Below are 18,078 nucleotides of genomic sequence, written 5' to 3' on the forward strand. Positions count from 1 at the left end.
CCTCTCCCCCCCGAGTGCACAAATTTTTGTGCACTTGGGCCTCTAGTATATATATAAAATAACTCATTTGATCCCAACTACATACTAAGAGGTAGCCATTATTATCTCAATTTAACAGATGAGATACCTGAAACTTAAGTTACAGTTTAAGTGTTGGTTAGGATTTCAAAGTCCCTGCACTTAACTACTACAAATTACAATACATGCCTTCTAAAAAATAGGTCAAAGCAAAGCATAGCGTAGTTAAAAACAAAAACATCAAAGTACAATAGCAACAAAAGAGAATAACTGTAAAGGAGGTGGAGTCCCTGTTAGAAATATAGTTACAACTTGCTATCTATCTCCTCCCTCCCTGCAGCTATGCTAACAAGTGTAAAAGCCAAATGTGGCTGTTAAGAAACTAAGAAACCAAAAGACTTTAAAGCAAATTTCACTTGAAAGCAGGCAAAGAAAATATTAAATAAATAATAGATAAGATACTAATTAGAGCTTCAAGAACAAATAATTACCTGAGAACATAATATCTTCAGAACAATGCTCCTTTTAGGATCAGGAAGCCCGTACAGAGTGCTACAGGCAGCTTTCAAAGCAGAATAATCTATTGAACAAACATGGCTGAGGTATTTAAACTGCATTCTAATCTATCTGTTATTCTTATGACATAAAAAGAAAGATAAATGTTAAAGGCTGGCAAAAGCTAACAATAGGTAACTGCATTTTCTCACAAACAAATATCAAGTGCACATACTGTACTAAGTTCTTGTTAGGGGTAGTGGAGATGTCAAGTAGGACTACAAGTAATAACATGGTTTGAACCACACGAGTAATGTAGCCCCCCTCCCTCCTTTAAGTTCTCTCTACCTAACTGGGAGGGTAAGAACATTCTTGTAAGTTGTTTTAAGGTAATATGTAATTGCCAAATAAAGAGAAAAGCAGTAAATGATAAAAACCCAGAGGAGAGAGATCACTAAGGGACTAAAATGGTTGAAGATGTCATTGAGTAGGTGGAATTGGAACCAGACCTTCCTTTTTTAATTTTTTAAAAGTATAGTTGGCATACAATATTATATTAGTTGAAGGTACATAACATAGTGATTCAACATTTACACTTACAATCACATCATTAGGAACTAGGCCTTTAGAAGACAGAGACTTGAAAGGAAGCATTCCAAGTAGAAGGAATAGCCTAACAATATGCAGAGGCAGTAAGTCAGAAAGTGTTGCTTTGGAGACAGTTATAGAAACTAGTCTAGATAGAGTCAAAGGTTCAGTATTGGGAAGTAGTAGAAGATTCTGCTAGAAAAATGGTTTCCAGCCTGGAGAGCCTTCAACACTAGGTTTAGGCATTCAATCTCCTAGGCAATGGAGAATCGAGTCTAGATCCTACAGACAATTCCTAAGAAATTATACTAGTACAGTGTCTCTAGATCTCCTCCATACCATCCCTTACTCCATTTGCCCCTTTATTTACCCTGGCATCTTTTTAAAATATGGATAACATTGGTGTAAAGATGATAAGATAGCACATAATCTTCACACTGACATCTCTCTTATGCTTACTTAATACAATGGTATCAATGGCCAAGCAGTAACATATTTAACTCAAAAACAGAAACAGATCAGCAGGAGAGATGGGCTCCAAAACAATATGATCCAAGTCTAATCCTATATTCAGAATTAGACATGATACCAAAGGGAACCATCAAACACATTTACTTTGTATAACCATTCTAATAATCAGAGAAAGAACTGAACCAAAACCTGCCCCACATTAAATTCTACTCTGCAATACAAATAATATCCAGAAACTCTTGCCTTGATGTCTGATGAAGACAGCTATAGTTGGTTAATTGTCTCTGAAACAATAATTTGATGGTGTGTGTGTGTGTGTGTGTGTGTGTACACATATGTTAAATAAATAAATACATAAATAAATAACAGGATATACATTTGTCTGGGATAAAGGCCCAGTCATTTTAGCTCTAGATACGGTAATTGGCCTTACTACCATTGCAATAATGCCTTGAAAAGATAAGCCCTATCCCTAGTACTCTGATTGTTATAATCTCATTTCCTGGCATGAAGTGATATTTCTAGTGTCTTCAAAATTTTCAAACTTATCCAATCTATACTCTCATCAAAAGAACACCTAATCTTAAAATTTGATGACATAATGAAACAAATAACACCTTGAAAGGAAAAGTGAAACACACTATTTCTACCCTACCAAAACCCCCACACACACTCTAGCTGTTGATTTCATCCTATTATCAGAGCTAAGAAGAATAGGTTCCATTCAAATTGTCCACAGAACCTGAGCTGCTTAGCTCTTCTCTCATTTCTTCCCCTCTCCATCTCCTCTGTAACTTACACACAACCACCTCACTCTGCTGTCTATCTTCCCCCAACTGCTACCCTACAATTCACAGGCTATCACAGATTGTCAGCACTGCGTTTGGAGACTTGAGAAGTACTCTTGTGGGACAGTGCAGTGTGTTAGTACATCATTTCCCTGAACACAATGTCACTCTTTATAGCCAGTTGCAAATTAGTTTCCTCTTAAAAAAAAAAATAAAGCTCCTAATAAGACAGGTACAAGGAGATTTTAAATAACCAAGATTAAAATTCACTTTGGTTTACTCTCAAGATCTGGGACATTTCAGAGTCATGCACAATGAAATCCCATGCCTCTACTCATATGAGCCATACAAACCATCTAAGAATATCTGAAGTGAGCTTTCTGATACTAACAAAAGCAGAGACTACCAAAACCCTATCAAAGGAGAATTTTCTTTCCCTTTATCTATACCTATGGCTCCTCATTCTTAGATTCTATCTGAGAAGACTTTAAGGTCAGCTCTCAGCATCAACATTTACTTCTCAATTGCTGTGCAAAACCTTATTTAAAGTTCTGCAAATCACCAATATCATTTCATTATAGTTTCCATCCTTTTTTTTTTTTTTTGCCACGTGCTTCAGCAGCACACAAGACAATTATCTTCTGACAGATGCTGTGACTGACCCTCTTGTTACCACTAAAGCCTTCACCCTACACATCAGCTTCCCAGTTGCTACTGTCTACATGTGAGAGTCAGAAGCTGAAAGACTGAAAAGATCATCAGAGGATGTAGGTTAGAAAAACATCTCACAAAATAACAGGTCCTACCAATTTACTAAATTTTCTTTAAAAAAAATTTTAATTGAAAATAATACCTACAGAGTAATATTCAAAAACTGAAATCACTTTCACTAGATATCTATTTTTCATTTCCAAGTTCTTGGAGAGATTCATTCTGGTTTTTTTTTGGGGGGGGGGGGTGTTAAAATTTTATTTATTGATTTTTGGGGAGGAGCAGGGGGAGGAGGAGGGAGAAAGAGAAACATCGATTTGTGGTTCCACCCATCCATGCATCCATCAGTTGATTCCTGCACGCACCACAACCAGAAATCAAACCTCCAACCCCAGCACATTGGGATAACACTACAATCAACTGAGCTATCCAGCCAGGGCTTCATTACACTTTACTAAAAACTTAATTATCTATTCTTTAACCCAGGGGTGGGGAATGTCCACTGTATAAGGCCTGTGAAATCAATTTATCTGGCCCTGCCAAGGCATTAGAGATGAGTTAATTAAGTGTTTGACCAAATACAGCAGGCTGATTTTTAAGTTGATAATTTTGTATGGCCCGAGAATGATGTTATAAATATCCAAAGCCCTTGGCAGAAAACAGGTTCCCCACCCCTGCTTTAACCCTTACAATAACATTCCATCTTTGCTGATCCCTATATGAACTATAGGAAAGCTAGAGCTTAAAAGAATGGATATTAATTTTCTGTTTTTCCAGTGGAGAGAGACTGAAGAAAGCAAAGCTAGTAATCCCACTTTGAGAACTAATTCCATTATTTAACCAATCCCTGTTCTCTTTACAACAAACACCAAAATTAAGAAAGACCTAGAGAACAGAAGCAAGAAAATCTTCCAAAGAGCCTGTCTTTTAGGAAATTGCCACTTTCAAACTTGTTTTACATGCATTACAACATAAAATGACGGAGAAGGAACAAAATATAAGCAAACAAATATTTAGAGTAAATGAACAGTCTTTCTATAAAATATGCATAAGCCCTGGCTGGTGTAGCTCAGTTGGTTGGGCGTCGTCCTGAGCAACGAAAGGTTGCTGGTTCAAATCCTGGTCATTGCAGGCTTGATCCCTGGTAGGGGGCATGCAGGAGGCAGCTGGTCTATGTTTCACTCTCACATTGATGTTTCTCTCTCTCTCTTCCCCTCTCTCTTCCTCTCTCTCTAAAAATCAATATCATTTTTTCTAAAAATATATGCATAAGTATACTTAATTGACTTACCAAATAAGTGACATTTATTTTTTGAGCAATAAAACTCTATAATAGGTGTGGGGAACCTTTTTTCTATTTGTAACATCATTCGTGGCCATACACAATTATCAACTTAAAAGTTAGCCTGCTATATTTGGTCAAACATTTCATTTCATTAACTCACCCCTAATGTGATGGCTGAAACTGCTTCTCTTGGGTGAGGCGTGTGATGTTAGCTGGTATTGATGAAGTTGCTACTCGCAACTGCTTTTCCAGGTTTGTGTAGATCAGTCTGGAGCGCAGTCGACTCTTTGTTATGGTAAGTTTTGAAAAGAACTGCTCGCAGCAATAAGTTGTTCCAAACACAGATGCATATTTCAATGCATGTCTCCTCAAAGTGGGAAATTCATCGTTACTTATGTAACATTTATAGAACTCAAGCAGTGGGACATTGTTGTACCTAGCTTTCAGCTCATCATTGCTTTGCAGCTGAATGATTTCGTGTTGTAGGTTATCAGGCACATCAGCTGGTTCTACATTGAATGGTGTAGCAAAGATGTTCAATTCCATTTGTTTACTTTTCACGTCCTTGAATCTTTCATTAAATGCTTCAATCAGTTTTGCACATTCACTAGCATATTCAAGTGTTGTAGAAGGCTTTTGTCCTTCCAGAGTGGGGAAATGCATTGTGTTATTCCTTTCCAGTTGCACTTTCCACAGCCTTAATTTAGCTTCAAATGATATCACCTTTGAAAGCAGGGTGCTGAGAAGCTGGTTGGGGCCCTGTAACTTGACATTCAACTCTGAGAGGTACTTGGTAATATCCACCATGAATGCTAGATCACACAGCCACTTGCTGTCAATGAGTTCCCTGACAGGTTTTCCCTTCATCTCCATGAACTGCCTGACTTCATCCCGCAGTTCATAAAACCTCATGAGCATGTTCCTGTGGCTCAGCCACCGCACTTCACAGTTATAAACAAGATCACCGTACTCAGAGTGAAGATCATTCAGTAACTCCTTAAACTGGAGGCTGTTAAACCCTCTGCTTTTGACAAAATTTATGCATGACACTACTGTTGACATTACACTGTTAAGCCGCAATGACTGTGCACAGAGACTTTCTTGGTGTATAATGCAGTGGCATATAATTAAATTACTTGGATCAAGACTAAGACGATTCAGTTCTTTCTTGACCAATGAAATTAACCCTTTTTGCGAGTCAACCATGGCTGGAGCTCCATCTGTAATAAGGCCACTTAACTTTTCAAATGTTAGCTCAAATTTTTTCATTGATAAAACAAGTCTCTCAAACAAATCCTCACCTCTTGTAGTGCCATGCATGGCTTCCAGTGACAGCAGTTCCTCACGCGTGTCAAACTCTGCAGTTATCCCACGAACGAAAACAGCCAGTTGGGCAGTATTTGTTATGTCCGTTGTCTCGTCACAAGCCAGAGAGAAAAATTGGAAATCTCCTGCAGAATTCTTCAATGTCTTTTCAATATCTTGTGCTAAATCAGTAATCCGATCTGAGACGGTTCTCCGAGACAAACTAACACTTTGAAACAATTTTACTTTGTCTGGTGCTAACAACTCTGCAGCAGCCACCATGCACTCTTTCACAAACTCTCCCTCTACATGAGGCCTCAGCTTCTTTGCTATTAGCTCACTCACTACATAACTCGTCTGAATAACGTTGTCTCTGTCACAACGAGGCTTAGTGAAAGCAGCTTGTTGTAATTCCAAACTCCGCTGAAGTGCATTGATTTTATCCAGACGCATTTGGCCTCCCAACTCACTGAGTTTAGCATGTTTTGAGCTGTAATGACGCTCCAGATTGGCTTTTTCCATTACTGCTAACATATCGCCACAAACTAGGCACACAGGTTTGCCTTTGACTTCAACAAAAAAATAATCATTTGTCCATTTCTCTTGGAAAGATGGACGCTCTGCATCAACTTTTCTCTTCTTTGTAGTCGCCATTTGTAGGATGTCACACCACTTAAGCTTTAATAACTATCCAGTGTGTGTGTTGATTATTTTGCTTTAACTGCTGTTCTAATCCTGCATTTTGGATTTGGAAGATATGCAATGTTCGTTTCATCATGTCATCAACACTTGAGGTCTTTTCTGTGTGCTGCTGTAATTTCATCAATCTTCATCTGAGACTGTTTTGGGGAGGATTGTTGATGGTGGATGTGTGGATAAAGGTTGGATTGAAGTTATTGTCTGTGTCAACAAAGTCGACAACATCGTCTTCAATCATCAGAGGCAAGATCCTCAACATTGTGAGGAATCATCTCATAGCATCTCATCTCATGACTGATCGCCATAGTTTCCTGTTAACACTGTCCGAACATGTACACTCCCAGCCTGCCTGTCACTGACTGTCTTCTGAGTCACCACAATACAGACAGACAGGCTTAGGTCAGCAGACAAGAAGCTTTCATGTACTCCTCCGTGTCTTGTCTATCTTGTAATGGATGTTCCTTCGTTCCTTGCTTGTCCCTCAAAATTTACATTATTGCCCTGGCCTATTGCTCAGTGGTCAGAGCACTGGCCCACAGCTGAAGGGTCCAGGTTTGATTCCCAGTTAAGGACACTACCTGGGTTGCAGGCCCAATCCTGGCCCCAGTTGGGAGTGTACAGGCGGCAACATATTAATGTGTCTCTCTCACAACAATGTTTCTCTCTCTCTCTATTCCCCCACTTCCACTCTCTCTAACAAAACAACAACAAAAATCAATGGGAAAAAATATACCCTCGGGTGAGGATTAATTAAAAAAATATTTTCATTATTATGATTCACTTAATATAAACGTATGTTGCTATGAAAAAAGCTCCTACATCTTGAATTTCGAGTCCTGCCTGCGGTTGCCTTGGCAGGGCCAGACCAAATGATTTCAAGGGCTTTTATACAGCCCATTGGCTGGATGTTCCCCACCCCTGCTCTACAACAAACAGACTCTGTCTGAAGAAAAATGGTACAAAAATTCCTTTCTGATAGATGCAGCAGCCTCACCTGGAAAATAATAATAATAAAAGTCATTTTTATAAAAATGTGTAATCATTTCTTTGAAACTTGTCTGTGCACTTAACTTACATTATCTCATTTCGTGACTACTAAGAGTTTAACCCAGGATTTACCACAGATTTTGCAAGAAAAATAAATACACACACAAAGTACTTTTTAGAAACTCATCAACAAAACAGAATAAAGAAATGTTATCTTTCATTCTCGGTCTTCTGAGAACTGGTCTGAGGGGGCAGAAACACCAATTAACTGCCATTAAAAAAAAAAAAGAGGTGTACAAAACAAAATAATACAAATGATCAAAAACACAAAAAGACATTCAACTTCCAGGCATTACTATAGTTCTTATAGGATGGCACATAGTGGATGCTCAGTAAGAATATGCTGAATGGAAGTTTGAATAGATGGATAAAAATAAGCATCATCAGTTAGCAAAGAAATAAAAAATAAATATATTCTTTAATGCCCTTCAAACTGGCAAAGATTTTTTAAAAAGCGTAAGATCCTGTTTTGGTGAATGTAGACTGAAAAATTATATAGAATGAAAAATTATACACAACTTTAATGTCCATCTATATGGGCCAGAGTAAATAAATTATGGAACATCTATATCATGGAAAACAATACAAACATTAAACAGAATAAAGTAGCTCTACAAATATTGACATAAAGATCCATAAACATGTTAGTAAGTTTTTTAAATGGCAAATTTAACAAGAAGTGTACAAAACCAATAAAAAGAAAACATTCCTATGATACAAATATAGATTTGAACAAATAGATATTCCTTGTTCTTAGATAGAAAACTCAACACAACTCAACATCATCCAGATGTCAGTTCTCTCTTCATTAATTTATTAATTTAACATAATTCCAATAACAATCCTAATACATGCAAGCTTTTTTATGGCGACAGCTGCTACTAAAGTTCAACAGAAAAAACAAACATGTAAGAATAGCCAATAACACAGTAGAAATTTTAGAAGCTAGCCCTCGATATACTATAATTAAAACTGTAATAATGGTGCAGGAATACAGACTGGTGCAAAAGAACAGAAAGTCCAGAAATAAATTCAATGGAAACTTAACATATGATAAAGGTGGCATCTCAAAACACAAGGGCAAAATTGTACTTTTTAAAGAAAACATGCTGGGACATTATAAGTTCACACAATATTCATTTTAAAAAACTCCAAATGAATCCGAGATCCAAACATAACTAAAATCATACAAGTACTAGAGGAAAATGTGTAAATTCCTTTTTATCCTGGGTAAAGCAAAAGGTTTCCTAATTATTACCCAAAATTCTGATGCAATGAAAAATTGGACTACATAAAAGTCTAAACAAATACACACTTACACCCTAAAGAAACAAAAGACAACTGGCAAACTGTAACATATATCATTTATAACGAGCTAATTTCCCTAACGTATTTTTTTTATTCTCAAAAACTGAGGGAGGGAAAAAACCTGATAGAAAAGTGAATAGAAAGATACAAGAGCCCTGCCACTGTGTCTCAATGGCTAGAGCATCAGCCCGCACATCAAAGGGTCTTGAGTTCCATTCCCAGTCCAGGGCACATACCTGGGTTGTAGGTCTGATCCCAGGCCCCAAGGGAGGCAACCAATTGATAATTGATGTGTCTCTCTCACATCGATGTCTCCCCACTCCATCTCCCCACCCCCAAAGATTAATGGAAAAAATATCCTCGGGTGAGGATTAACAAAAAAAGACACAAGACAATTCACACAAAAAAAGATATTAAAATGACCTTCATGCATATTTTGGAAAGATGTTCAAACTCACTAATAAGAGAAGTGAATATTAAAACTATATGGATAACAATTCTTACCTATAAGGTTAACAAAAATTAAAAGGTATAAAATAACACACTCTGATGGTAATGTTGTGGGGGAAACTAACACTCTCATACATTACTGATGGGAATTCAAATGTGTACAGCCCCCACAGCAAGAGATCTGGCAATATTTTAAAACTATATATGCTTTTGAACTTTTGACCCAATCATCCCATTTTAGGAATTTACCCAAACATATACTTCCAACATATGAAAAGATATATATGGACAAGGTTAGTCACTGCAGCACTGTTTGTCAATGCAAAATATTGGAAAAAGCATTAGAGAATGGTTAACATCCTCACAATAGAGTACTATGCAACTGTAGGAGGAAGGAAAAGACAGAGGGAGGAAAGAAGGGAGGAGAGCGAACTCTACAAATTGATGTGGAATGGATTTCAAAATATGTTAGGTGAAAAATGCAAAGTACAAAAGAGTATCTATCTATACTAGTACTATGGTTCCTTTTGTGTAAAAAAGAAGAGAAAATAAGAAAATATACCTGTATCTCCTCATTCATGGGGGGAAAATACATAGGAAGGATAATTCAGAGAATGATGAGATTGGTTACCTATATAGAAGGTAGGCGTAAACAGGGTAGAAAAGAAGGGATTTTTTTAAAAAAATGGGTGACACTGCTCTGAGTATATATACTTTTTATACAATTCTGACTTTTGGAAGACTATTAATGTTTCACATACTCAAAAATAAATAAGATCAATTAGGATGAAGAGAAAAACTTAAAATGCAAATAGAACTGAACTGTACTTCAAATGACTAAGATAACCATGCAAGGGAAAGAATAATATTGGGGAGAGAAAACTAATCCAAGTAACTTTTGAACATGGTTTTTATATCAGTAATGTCCAAAAGTAACATAATAGGAGCCACATAAATAATTTAATATTTTCTAGTAGCCGCATTAAAGTAAAAATAGGTAAAACTTTATTAATATATTTTATCTGATATAGCTTAAACATGTCAATATATAAACAATATAAAAAATTGTTAAAATATTAATTCCTTATTTCATACTAAGTTTTCAAAATCCAGTATATATTTTACACTACGACACGTTTCAATTTATGTGGTTAGTGGCTACCCTATTGGGCAGTGGAGATTTTCTAGTAGACTAAATGATTATGCTTTAGATTTATGCTAAAGGAAAAAACTATCAACAAATATTGAACTCTATTTACTAGGTGTCTTTCATACCTTTATTGACTTCAGAGAGGAAGGGAGAGGGAGATAGAGATGGAACATCAATGATGAGAGTCATTGATCGACTGCCTTCTGCATGCCCCACACCAGGGACCCGGCCCACAGCCCGGGCATGTGCCCCAACCAGGAATCAAAACATGACCTCCTGGTTCACAGGTTGATGCTCAAACACTGAGCCACGCCAGCCAGGCTACTAGGTGTCTTTTAAATAGTGGTATGAGCTAGCAATTCTTAACCTATTTTCTGATATTCTAGAATTGAGCCAGTAAGTAAAAACATGAATAATGGGGCTAGGTTTCTGTTAAGAGGAGGAGTTATAAAGATAAAATGAAGGCTAGAATAAATTCTGTAGTGTTGGATTAGAATCAGTGGTGTAGACACAAACACACATATTCCTATATCACATGTATCTATTTCCCAGATACCTGCTAAGAGGGCCTACAAGTAATGACACACAGCAGCAATGAGGACATCTAGAATTCAGGTCCTGGCTTATAATGCCATTCTCTATTAAAAGCAACCAGAGATCCTTGAAAAAATAACTCATTCTAAGGCTTGGGCTGGGAAAGTCTAGGATGGGCCTAGAACATCTTGTTGTGGTAGAAAGTAGAAAATTTTTAAAATAACAAGAGCAATCCGAAAGGAGACAGATCCTCTTAGGGGTTCCCAATGGCCAAATCAGGGACAGCATCAAAATAATGAAGTAAAGTAGTGTTATAAATAAGTATAGGAAAATGATGGAATTTAAAAAATCATCATTTAGAAACCATCATGAAAATGATTCAGACAGAAATCACTAATAGATATTAAAATCAGTGAGTAAAAGTTCAAGAAATAACAGAATATATTTATAGTTTCAAGTATTTTGTCAAAGATACTTCAAAATTACAAAATGTGAATGTAGTTAATTCCAGTTAAAATGACTAAATGGTATATTTTGTTATATATATTTTATCACCAAAAAAACTATGAAAGAAAAAACAGTTACTTCACACTAGAAAACCTAGCAGACATTACCTTAATGAAGTCATAACATTACTTCTGTGGTACTCCTGCCAGAAATGGATAACCTGAATCCAATTATGAGAAAATATCAGATAAACCCAAATTAGAGGCATTCTACAAAATAACTGGCCTGCAGTCTTCAAAAATGTCAATGTCATGGAAAGAACAATAAAGACTGAAGAAATGCTAGAGATTAAAGGAAACTAAAGAACTATGACAACTGAATGCACTTCATGATCTAACATTTTCTTTTGCTATAAAAATACATTATTGGAACAATGGGTGAAATTTGAACAAGTCTATAGATTAGATGGTAATATTAAATCAGTGTTAATTTCATGATTTTGACAACTGCACTGTGGTTACATAAAAGAATGTCCTTGTTTTTAGAAAATGCATTCGCAAATATTTAGGTACGCAAGGGAATAGGTATGTACCTTAGCCTCAAACAGTTCAAGACACACACACACACACGAGAGAGAGAGAGAGAGAGAGAGAGAGAGAGAGAGAGAGAGAAACTGTTAATATCTGAGGTACTTGGGTAAATTTTTTGCACATTTTGTAGTCTGCAATAATGTCAACATAAATTAAACAGGAAAAAAGAGATGTTAAGCACAGTACTTGGCACGTAATCTGCATAAATGATAGCTATTAGACGTTATTTTGTAATCCAGAATATTATCTCTGGATTCTGCCCCCAAAAATTCTCAACTCAAGACATACACTTTTATGGTGGGAAAGAACTTGTAACAGCCCAACTGCAAGCCAATTATTAACATTACATATATTCTTTTCTAAGAGGCAAATTACATATTAAGGAGTGAAACAAATCTTTTGCCCATATTTTTGCCTCTGCACCAAGTTAAATGGTTATGAACTATCAGCCATTTTACGATTCCAAAAAACCATACCATCATATTCACTGGTTAACCCGTTACTTGGGAACCTTACTAGATACCAGAACCTGCTGTTTCCAACAGTGCATCTCTGCTTCCATATTTTTAACCCTCGTCAGAAACCAACTGTGTTTGACATTACAAAAAAAAAAAAAAGATACAGAAGGAACAACAAATATTTACAAAACTGAAGAGTGAATTTGAAGAATGGAAAACTATACAGAAGGCTAGCAAAAGACAGTGAAAAATGCACACCATGAACTGGGAGCAACTGGCCCATGTTTTATTGAGGAGAAAATCCTCTCCAAATTCAGTCTTACTGCTGCTGAGCAACACCCTATAACTTCTCTTCTATCTAAAGCTCTGACAACTGGAATTTCTCTGTAATTCAATAAGCTCTTTGGAGTTACCCAGGCTTCATCCATCCTGCCAGGAACATCAGTGGAGAACTCTGTTTTCCCCACTAAGAGCACATTTTGTGGTTGGTGGCATAGGAGTAGGGTTCTCTTTCAAGACATGAATAGTCTAGTTCCATTTCTTTTCACTTTTCCTATGAGTGGGAAGTCTGCAACAGATACATTTTCAACAGCTAAAAGTAATGTCTAAATTATAGTTCAGGCTAGTGGTTTTCAATGTCATCCTGCAAGTCACCAGTTTTATACATAATGTGAGGGCTAGTCCTATATTTATAAAGTTTTGTAATTAAAAATATATACTTTTACTTTCAGTATTCGCTCATTTACTTCTATTATGTCTAATGAGCGCATGAATGCCGAACCAACAATATAGCAGTCTTATTCATTCTGGTGAGATATTTTGTGAATGGTTAGTTAATAGGAGCTAATGAGGACAGGGTCACAGATTCAAACATGTTGGCCAATTAGCTTTGCTGTGTTTCAGGGTTCCATGGTCACGATCAACAACCTTAACCTTGGCTGAGGGAAGAAAAATACACTGATCATGTAAAGCATTGAGGGAATGAACATAGATGTATCACCAAAATTCATAACTATCAGAAAAATACAATAAAAACTGAAAATAGTAATAACACCACCATCTATCTAAGCCTGGCTAGATTTACCGAGTTCAAACAATGTCTAAATTTTTCAGTCATGCAGGCTGGTATTATTATCCGTTTTACAGATCATGAGAAAATGAACTCAGAATGATTATAGGAACCAAAGTCACAAAATAGTAAACAGCAGAGCCTAGGTTCAAACCTTGATCAGTCTGACTCCAAAGCTTATGTTATTTTCACAATACCATACTGTCTCTCCAGAGCATGTCTTAGGGACATAGGACGATCAACAAAATGTTCTTATTCAGAACTATTCAGCACAGTCATCACTAACTGAGCTTCACTATGTACAGTTAGATACTATAGCTGAGAATGTGTCTACCTTCCAAAAACTTCTTTTAAGTAAGAGTCAAAAAAATATTTAAAACACAAAAGGAAAAACACATTACAGCACACAAAGTAGATTTTAATGAAAGTGATCACTTACATTTTTGTATACAAATCTGTAGTGAAAAATATCTTGCTGATTCATAAATAAGAATGAAACTGACAAAGCAGAGGCCAGGGAATACCACATCAAAAAAGAGAGTAAGGAAACATTTCCTAAACATCTGAGTCTACTAACATCTTGCAGTCAACAGGTTGAAAGAATTTAAAATAAATATTTCATTTCTTAACCAAAAGACTCTACTTTGACCAACAAGTCAGTTTTCCCTATTAGGTTTTTCTCCTAGTATCTCTAAACTCTCACTCCTTGCAAAGACACACAAACCAAAGCCACCATCAACATCAGTCACCAAGAGTTTCCGCCGTCAAAAAATGAAGTCACCCCTGAATGGATTAAAAAAAAAACAAAACAAGACCCTTATATATGTGGCCTATATGAGACTCATTTCAGTCGAAAGACACAGACTGAAAGTAAAAGGATGTAAAAAAAATATTTCATTAAAATGGAAACAAACAAACAAAAGCTGGGAAGAAATAATTATCAGACAAAATAGACTTTAAAAGAGGGGTGGGGAACATCCAGTCCATGGGCCTTATTATAAGCCCCATAAAATCATTTGTTCTGGCTCTGCCAACGCATCAGGGGTGAGTTAATTAAATGTTTGACCAAATACAGCAGGCTAATTTTTAAGTTGATAATTTTGTATGGCCCCAGAATGATGTTATAAATATCCAGATGGCCCTTGGCAGAAAAAAGGTTTCCCACCCTGCTTTAAAACAAAGGCTATAATAAGAGACAAATGAGGACCCAAGCAATTCCACTTCTGGGCACTTATCTGAAAACAAAACTCTAACTCGAAAAGATGTATGTACCTCTATGTTCACTGCAGCATTACTTACAATAGCCATGATATGGAAGCAACCTAGGTGTTCATCAATAGATAAATGGATAAAGAAGTGGACACACACAGACACAGGAATATTACTCAGCCATGAAAATGAATGAAATCTTGCCATTTGCCAAAACATGGACAGACCTAGAAGGTGTTATGCTAAGTGAAATAAGTCAGAGAAAGACAAATACTATATCATTTCACTTACATGTGGAATCTAAAAAACTAAACAAATGAATAGACTCATAGATACAGAAAAACTGATAGTTGCCAGAGGGGTGAGGGGATGGGCAAAAAGATATAGGGGATTAAGAGATACAAACTTGTAGTTATAACATAAATAAGTCACAGGGAAGAAAAGTTGTCAATAACATCACAAAACTTTGTATGATAACAGATGGTTACTGGACTTTTCGTGGTGATCACTTTGTAAGGTATATAAATGTCAAATCATTATGCTGTATGTCAACTATAATTTTAAAAAGCTTCACATTCAAAAAAGAAAAAATGATGTCACCCAGTCTTCAGGACCCTACCCATTAAGATGAACTTTAAAGTCAATTAGTCTGGCTTAAAAAAAAAGTTGGGGAGGAAGGCAAGACAAAACAATGCTCTTATAAAAGTCTGTCCTAATCAATTAATGGTCAATTTCTAAGTCGTACACAGATCATTGTTCTCCTAAAATCTACTATGTGCAGACAGAAAACTACATTCTTACTACAGGTTATAAATGAAACATCACATCCCAAAAATCTTTTCACAACAGCATTTTGGAAACCTCTAAACGTGAAAAGCAGCATAATATAATCTTTACATAAAATGCAACTGCTTAAAAAACAAAAACAAACCTGCAATCTGAAAACTTACAGTATTTTAAGTTTATGGGTTAAGGATAGCTATCCTCGTTTTACAAATAAAAATAGGAATCGCAAGAAAATACTAAAGTTATGTTTTTATCATCATCGTCATCAGTTACAATAGCAAAAGAACGAGCACTTACTCCAGGCACTACTAAGCTCTTTATATTCATATCTCATTTAATCTTTATAGACACCTTGCGAGGTAAATGCTATTATCTCCATTTTAGAGATTGGTAAACAGTCTTAGAGATCAATTTGCCAAAAGTCATAAATATAAGTCACAACACCAGGACTTGGAACTCAAATTGTTCGACTTTGTACATTCAACCAATTCCCTGCACTGCCAACCTCTTTGCTTCTCTGAACCACATTCAAATGGTTTTCCACCAATTATTTCAGAATAAATACAAGTTAAGGTCACCTAACTACTACTACTCCAAACCCATAAAAAAATTTATTATAAAATCCCCATTCTCTAAAAGGGGAAGAAAACTGAGACCAAAAGCCACCTGCTTAGAGTCTCAGAGCTCAAGTGCCAGAAAAAGAAACAAAATTAGAATACTGGCTGTTTATATGCTGAATTGGAACTCTGAGGCAAAACAGGCACACGTCCCTAGGATAGGTGCGCATACCCCTCTCATGTGAGCCGGTATGCACACAGGTTACGGGGTTTGTGTAGGAACCAGAGCGGGGTCAGCACTGGCAGTCTCGGAAAGGGGGGGAAAGACACAAGACCTGCTGAAGACAGGCATTCGTTGAGCACCGAATCTGAGATACTTGGCACCTGAAATAATGAGACAACAGAACAAGGGAGGTAGACAGGTGTGTCTGTGTTGGGGGGAGGGACGTGTCCAAATCCTGACGGCCCTTAAAATCCAGACGAAGTTTAAAACTGACTCCGCAGGTGACAGGCGGGGCCCTGAAATCACCTCCTCCCCGGGAACATGGCACAAGCCCATGTGTACGGCTCACCTTCTTTCTACCGCCCCCTGTGTATTAACTCATTTCATCTTCATCAACAGCATGACCCTGTTCCAAGTTTAGGAAAAAACACGAATGTGACTTTAAAATGCCACTGACCTGGACTTAACGACGGGAGGCTACGGTCACATGGGACACGGGCTCACACTGGAAGGCGGGCAGGCCAGGGCTAAGGTCCCCGCTTTCCTGGAGGGAAGCCGGGCCGGGGCTGCGGGGAACGGGCTACCGAGACCACAGGCCCGGCAAGTGGAGACCTAGACGCCTCCCCGGACCTCAGGCTCCCATCCTGGGAGTCTTCCCTTCCGCCACTCCGAGAGGCGGCTTTACTGCTGAGGAAAACTAACGCTCCGGCACAGGGTGTCCCGAGGGCCGCCCCAGAAAACCAGGAAGTGCCTCCTCCCTCACCGACTGCTCACTCCCAGCTCATAGCCCACGGCTCCCGGGCAGCGGAGGGAGTGGACTCACTCCACAGGCTCGCACCCTGGACACAGCTCACGGCCCCGGGGCGTCTCCCGACGGCCTCTGCGGCCCACAGCCCCGGACCCCCGAGTGGCGACGGACCCACTCAGTACCTGTTGAAACCCAGGAAAGAACGTCCCCGCTACAGGGAGTTTTGGGGCGAGGGCCCTCAGCGGGCACGCATCCCCAGGCAGAGCCAAAGGGCCTCGGTAGGACGGTAGGGCCCCCCGCAACCCCAGTCCCTCGGGGGTCGAAGGGCGGGAGCTGCCCAGTAACCTCCGCCCCAGGCGGGGGCCCGCCCTGCGTGTCACGTGAGGAAAAAATACCGGTAGCAAACTAAAGAGAAAGGAACTCCCGTCCCAGGTGTGAGGGGAGAAGGGAACGCCACGAGCCCCAGCTCAGGGTGCAGAGGGAGGGAGGGAGGGACGGACGGAAGGAGGAAAGGAGGGAGAGACGGAGGGAGGGATAGGGCTCGGGGCAGCTTGTTACCGGGCGCGCCGTCGCTCTCCGCTTCCGCCGCCTCCTCCTCGAAGCTCTGGCTCTTCCGTCGGCGCCTCGGGGGCAAGCGCCAGGCCTCGACTCCGCCCCGCAGCGCCGAGGGGCCTTCTGGGGAATGTAGTCCCGGGCCGTCGGCTGCCACGGGTCACGTGGGGGGGCGGGGCTAGCAAAATGAAGAGGTGGAGAATGTGCTTATGCTCAACTCTTACCCCTTTGGCTCAGCTACAAAGGTACTCGAATCTATTCTCATCCCACTCAGTCATACCATCCCTCTTCTTCACAGCCAAGTTTCTTGAAAAATATAGTCTAAATTCGCTGTCTCCACTTCCTCCTTCGTCCTCGGCCTCCACAGAAAATGCCCTTGTTGCCAAATTCATCAGAGATAGTTTCAGGTCCTCTGACTTAAGCGTTAGGCACCATTTGACGCTGTTGGGCATTCTTTTTCACTTATTTCCTTCTTCCTCTCAGGCTCCAAGAATTGTTTTTCTAACCCGTCTCATGTATTAGTGTTCTCCAGAGTTCTTGGTATTGCACTGGGGGAGGGGAGGCTCCTGCCCCTCCTCTCCTGAGTTTGA

At 38.7% G+C, this 18,078-nt stretch overlaps 1 protein-coding gene across 2 annotated transcripts in view; it reads right to left on the reverse strand.

The window, feature by feature from the left end:
* R3HCC1L (R3H domain and coiled-coil containing 1 like) overlaps positions 1-17,574 on the reverse strand; it is a 72,302-nt gene extending 54,728 nt beyond the window's left edge. The window contains exons 1-2 of one of the 2 annotated variants that reach the window (XM_023754856.1): positions 17,495-17,535; positions 4,517-7,354 (exon numbers count right to left, since the gene is read on the reverse strand). The gene's annotated coding sequence lies outside the window, so the exon portion shown is untranslated. Of the gene's footprint in view, positions 1-4,516; positions 7,355-17,494 lie in introns of both variants that reach the window. The other variant, XM_006089954.3, reaches the window with a different exon arrangement.
* Between the last annotated feature and the right edge of the window lie 504 nt (positions 17,575-18,078).

The sequence above is a fragment of the Myotis lucifugus genome, unplaced genomic scaffold (genome assembly GCF_000147115.1).
Source record: "Myotis lucifugus unplaced genomic scaffold, Myoluc2.0 scaffold_66, whole genome shotgun sequence".
Taxonomy (NCBI): Eukaryota; Metazoa; Chordata; class Mammalia; order Chiroptera; family Vespertilionidae; genus Myotis; species Myotis lucifugus.